This window comes from Engraulis encrasicolus, chromosome 2, assembly GCF_034702125.1.
Source record: "Engraulis encrasicolus isolate BLACKSEA-1 chromosome 2, IST_EnEncr_1.0, whole genome shotgun sequence".
Taxonomy (NCBI): Eukaryota; Metazoa; Chordata; class Actinopteri; order Clupeiformes; family Engraulidae; genus Engraulis; species Engraulis encrasicolus.
This window is the reverse complement of record NC_085858.1, coordinates 42,337,215-42,343,444: the sequence shown is the minus strand read 5'-3', so window position 1 is coordinate 42,343,444 and position 6,230 is coordinate 42,337,215.

Sequence of the window (6,230 nt, the reverse complement as noted above, 5' to 3'; positions counted from 1 at the left end):
ACTAGCAAAACAAAAGAGCAGGACAGAAGTGACGGCGTCAGAAAGAAAAGAATGCTGGTCCGATTGCTGAGAGAGACAACAGAGGTAGGGACATATTATGTCCAAATTACTTGCCGTCATATGTAGTCTGTTTCCACTAGCAGTGAAAAGCCACAGTCGACCTGTACTTACTCCATGATTTGGTGCAGGGCTTATCATATGATTGTGATTTTCTTGCCTACTGAAGGAATACTACGTTCCGTGTACAATGTTTTTGAGACCAACCGTAGCTTTGATTCATTTGACTATCTATAGCTGGTAGCATAGATTGAGCTGCCATTCGAAGGCACCAAGAAGAGAGCTAGTTTGAGATGCATGAAGATTAGCCATTCAAAAACTCTAGATACATAATATGTCCTTACCTCTGTTGTCTCTCTCAGCAATCGGACCAGCATTTTTTTCTTTCTGACGCCGTCACTTCTGTCCTGCTCTTTTGTTTTGCTAGTAAAAAGACCTTTGTTGCAAAAAACTATGTGCACCGCGCACTGTAGCCTCGTATCCAGGAGAATGTGATGCCTTCCTTTCCCATCTCAACGCAACATGCCACGGTTTCATAAAGCTTGTCATTTTGTTTCAGCATCCAGGATATGCACACAATCAATCCATAGCAAAATTCTAGCAGAAGAACCATTAAAAAACGAGAGCTCCAACGTTTACTTCTTGTTATCAATTGCCGACTGCCGTAGTTGCTGTCTGGCTGTCAGAATGAGCGTCGCAGAAAGATGACGTGGCGCCTCACGTCCATACCAGAGAAAATGGACTTTTCATTTGTTCTTGCGACCCGGGAGATTTAAACTTTCAAATGAGATGGCAACGTAATTGTATCATTCTAAACAAAATAAGAAAATACTGTTTATGCGTGTACGACGGATTTAATGTCTGTGCCCCGCTGACTCCCGTTGTATGGTGGTTTGTGGATATCGCGCAAACCCAAAATCTCAAGGAAGGCTTCAAATCAAACAAAAGTGACACAGGTGGGTAGCTCAGTGTATAATACACCATAATTAAGGCCCCAAATGCAAAATACCGACCTATCCCTTTAAGTCACAAATCAACAGACTGACTCACTCTGCGTTAAAAGTGGTATGGGTAATTACAAGTAATATACGAGGAATCTATGCTAAGACAGGCCAGGAGAATAATTGAAGACCCAACACACTTTTTGCACTCAGAGTATGAACTTCTCTCTTCTGGCAGGCGATATAGAGTCCCAGTTGAAAGTTAAAAAAGGTTTCTGAATAGGTATACATTTTCTTTCATCCCCACATCTATTAATTTATTGAACTAAAGCCGCCAACTAACTTCTGTCTAATAATGCTATATATGGATAAAACCATTATGCACTTCAGTACTGCACTTTGAATAGGCCTATTTATTGAGTCTTTCTTTTGTTATGGGTGTTTTTGTTTTTGTTTGGTTTGTTTTTTGTGCTATGTGTTGTAATGTAATGTGTTGTATGTTGCAGCAGCTTTGTAATTGTCCAAGACACATTTCCTGCAGGACAAATAAAACTGATCTTGAATCTTGAAAGCTGCATCACTGGTTACACCAGAGACGTTGTTAGAACAAAGAAAACCTAACCACACAATACATAGGCTTATCTGTGTGTGTGTGTCATGAGATGGCGTGATATGGGTGTCACCCAGATGACAATAGTACGGGTGTGGAGATGGCCAGGGGTGGGGTGGCTCTTCCTCTCTCTCTCTCTCTCTCACACACACACGCACTCTCTTTCTCTGGTCATGTGTGTTCAAGTGCCTGTGCGTGTGTCTGACCTATCACAATTGTGTGGCACAAAGGGGCAAACTCCCACACAAACACACACGCACATGCACACGCACACACACACACACACACACACACACACACACACACACACACACACACACACACACACACACACACTGTTAAGAAATTCTCTACATGTATTATTGAAAATATACTCTCTCTTTCTCTTTCTCTGTCTGTCTCGCTCTCTCTCTCTCCTTTACTCTGAGTTATGTGACATCTCTGGTCCACAAGGAAAACATCTCTGCCTTGGTCGTCCTGTTTGGGGTACTACTCTGTTGAACTCTGACCTTGGATGTTTAGACTGGTAAAGACTATCCATCACAGGCCAGACGCCACTAAGTGCCCACGGAGCCAGGGGGAGACGAGACCATAAATGTCACTATTCTATAGTTTTACATATTCATGATAGGAAAGATGACGTCATGGACTGGGGGGACTGGGACTGTTTTAAATAAGTTTGTTTCTGTATACACTTCAGGACTTGCTGGGTGCCTCCCCACGCAGTAACTCCTCCGGCCGTTAAACAATAAAATCTGCTCGCAGATTTTAAATGCTACCTCTGTTTCCTGTGTGTTCTTTCAGGTCAATTTGATAAGGTAATACAGTGAAATTGTTAAAGTGATAATGTGAAATTATTCACATGTTTTGGTCCTTCGATAGCCAACCTCAAATAATTGTCCTCCCTGATATATGGAGACGTAAGGACGCCTGGACACCAAGTTTTCACTGGGATCCTGAAATAGGTGACTTTGCCTCACTACGCCTTCATATTCAGCGACGACTGACTGAGTAAAGAACCAACTGGGAGCCGCAGGATAGAGGTAGTATGGATTTGGATTTTTTATTTCTAAATTTTTTGCCAGGATAGCTCGTTCCTGGGGTGACAGGTCATTGTTGATGCTGAAGAGTGTGCGCACCACGTTAGAGCCGTGGATCTCGAAGGCTGAGCTCTGATCTTTCCTCCAGGACCGGGGCTTGACGGCATTCCGCAGACGTGCGTAAGTAGTTTGAACTACTTAAGTCCTGGCTAGTGGCTGGTTAGGCATCAAGACCTAGGCTTGACGCTGTAAGCCCTGTAGGCTGTAATATACGTGAGTCCTTTTCAGGCTGTAATATACGTGAGTCCTTTTCAGGCAAGCATACCGGTATATAGAGCGTTGACTCCGGGAATTTTGCCATGTGGCATGGGAAATGTCCTGTTTATAGAGCGTTGTCTCCGGGAATTTTGCCATGTAGCATGGGAAATGTCCTGTTTATAGAGCGTTGTCTCCGGGAATTTTGCCATGTGGCATGGGAAATTACCTGTATTTGGAACCTGTAGGTAGCCTGTCCGAATTCTGTCCTTGTTTTGTTACAAGACAATGGGTTCTCATCATACGAACGGTTTAATTTATTGCATATCAGAGAATGAGCAGTACTTCCCCGCAGTTGGCTGTTAGCTGAATGTGTAAAGTAATAGTTGGATACTGAACAAATTCTGTTTATGGCAATTTTAAACCTCTGCAATTAGAATTTAACTTTTCAAAATTTTGTCATAATTCAGACAGAGGATGCTTCCCCGAAATGCAGGGCTATTTTACTTCTCAGTGTTTAATTTAGAACTGCAGGTCGTACGGTAATAGTTGGACATCTTTCTGTTTTGTTTTTTTCAAAATTGATGAAAGTTTTTTTTTCTAAATTATTTTTAGAACTGATTTGTTCAATGTCTAGTGTGCACACCCAACTCGCAGTGGAAGTTAGCTGGCAATGGCGATAACTTGCGAAATATCCCTTCCACTTCGTCAATGAGCAGTGAGTGTGACATAACTTAACACTTTTTCTAAATTGATAGGTTAGGCTACCTGTCTGTATGTCTGTGTTTGTCTCAATGGGCCCATGTTCATGTTTGTGTCCATGTCCATGTCCATGTTTGTTTATGTTTGAATGCCGGCTGTGTGAATGCTGTGTGTGTGGGTGTGTGTCACTCTCCGGGTTGTGTATGTGAGTGATTTGCCTCACTGAGTGCACGTAAAGAATGAGTGATTGTGACGTCTAGTGAAGGACGGTCTGGTCCGTGTTGGTGTGATCCTCCAGAATGTCCGAGAGACATTTGACTTTCCTGAGTATGAACAGCAAAACAATGGGTATGTGTTTTTTTTATTTACTGCAAAGTTATTTTTGGGGACCATTTTTGTTCTGTCGCATATGATGGGCTGTGGCGACATGGAGGTTTTTCATTTTATTTTTATACATTTTGTTTTCACAATGTATTTGTTTTTGTTTGTGAACTTTCATTGTGAACCTGCAACTTCTAGAAGCCAAGACCATTTGTGTAATTTGAGTAGTCTTTGAAACTTTCATATGTTTCATAAGCCCTAATGAATCTGTTTGTTTTTTTGGTTATTTTGGAGTTTTAATACTGGTTTGAACATAGGTCTATGCTTTTCTGAGGGATAATTCTGTTTTCTTTCCCCTTTTCTTTTAATCCGTTCAGACATAGTGTCATGAATTTCCTGTTACCTGAATGACACTACTGAATTTGTGATGCATTGATCACGACACTGTGTTATGTCATTATCCTGCAGTACTGTGGTACTTAACTTTTCAATGACTGTTACTGGATGTCGCTGGAGGTCCGGTGTGCATGAAGGCGCTTCTTCACACTGGGTTCTACCTCGACTGTGCCGTAAGTTGGGTTTACCTAACTGGACTCACTTGTCTGGTCATTAAAGCAGTTGGTTTGTTTTGCTATCTCCCAACTGTGATTTTATTTTTTTAATTTTATTTTATTTGTCAGTTTTGTTTGACTCTGTCTGGGTTTTATTTTGCTTTAAGGATGGTTTATGGTTGGTTATGTCTAAATGTACAAGTTGGGTGAGATTTAACCTTACATTTTATATAAGCCTACTTGTTTCAAAATATTATGAGACGCAGTTATGACTTAATTTTATTGCTTTTAAAAGTGGTTATGGGCCACAGGTTTATGTGAGGACAAATCTCATCCTATCTTATTAGTTGTAACGATGTGGACAGCAAGGTGGTTTGTGTTGCCAGTTTGATGTATTGTGTGTTGTGTTTTGATGGCGTGTTCCCGTACTTTGTTTTTTCTCTCCCTGTTTTAAGTGCGCTGTCCTCACTGACGGGAGTTGGGCTAAGCCCCTACATCTACCATGACCTCATGAACGACCGACAGTGAGAACTGCATGCCAATATGTTTGGTTCTGTTGCGAAGTGTTTCATGCAGACCTAACTACTAGCCAACTATGTCTGTGGCTGTAGTAATTTTATAATAATAATAATAATAATAATAATAATAATAACAACTTGGTTTTATGGCCACGTCCCTTTTGTCTGTGTTTAGGTTGGACAGACCCTGTTATCCGAACTGTTCTAACTCCTCTCGCCCTGTCATGTTGTGAGGAGAGTGTCGCCGAGGGTCTGATCATTTAAATTCACCATGGGCAGTTGGCCCATCGCTGTTTTGCCCAACCGTATTTTTTTTTACATTCTTTTCTGTTTGTTTGTTTTCTTTGGTTTGTGTCGTGCTGGCCGCCTCCTCCCTTCCCGTCTATTTAGATGGCTGTCCGGAGTGTTTACGCACTCCTGCAATATTTAGGGCAGACACTCTGGATTTCCCCCTTCCTTTTTATTTCGGCAGCACGGCCTGTTCAGAGTATTTTGTGATTTGTTTTATGTTTTGTGTCAGTACATAAAATACTTTTTATGTCAACAAAAGGGAACGTCTCTGTGCATATCTATCCGAACCTGTTGTGCCTTGGTGTACTGGTTATTACCTCTGGGGAGGTTCTCCCAGTGGTGTAGTTATGCAATTGCAGTCCAAAGTTGATAATTCATTTCTGGAATAATTGACGTCAGGTCCACTCTGCTATGCATGGAGTATTTTCAGGGCTTTACTGGATGTAGTAAAGTTGTTTTTCATCATTTTGTTGTACTTTTGATAAATGTTGTCCTCATGTAATAGTGCTGTCTATTTTATTTCCAGTATTGGTTATGCAACAATGTTTTGGGTTTTGTTTTGTCAGCACTGGTGACATGGGTTTTTATTTGTTTTTATTTTACAGCTCTCTACTCTGTTCCAGCTGCACACTTCTCCTTGTTATTGTCTGTGTGTGGTTAAGTTGACTGCTGAGGGCTTCTTTCTGTGCGGCAAATTGCTGACTGTGTTTGCCTTTTCCTGTATTGATGTATGCACCTCTGTGATGGAGGGTGCAGGGTGTTTGGAAGTGTTTGTGTTTTACTTTTTTTTTATAATTTTATTTGGTTTATAATTTTCTGGGTTATGCTGTATTTTGTTTTTATTTTCTCTCCAACTTGGTTTGATTTGTGTTAACAATTATCCTCCTCGTTTACTGTGCTCAAAGCCTGTTTAGGTATGACTTCAGTGTTATTGAGTCATGTGG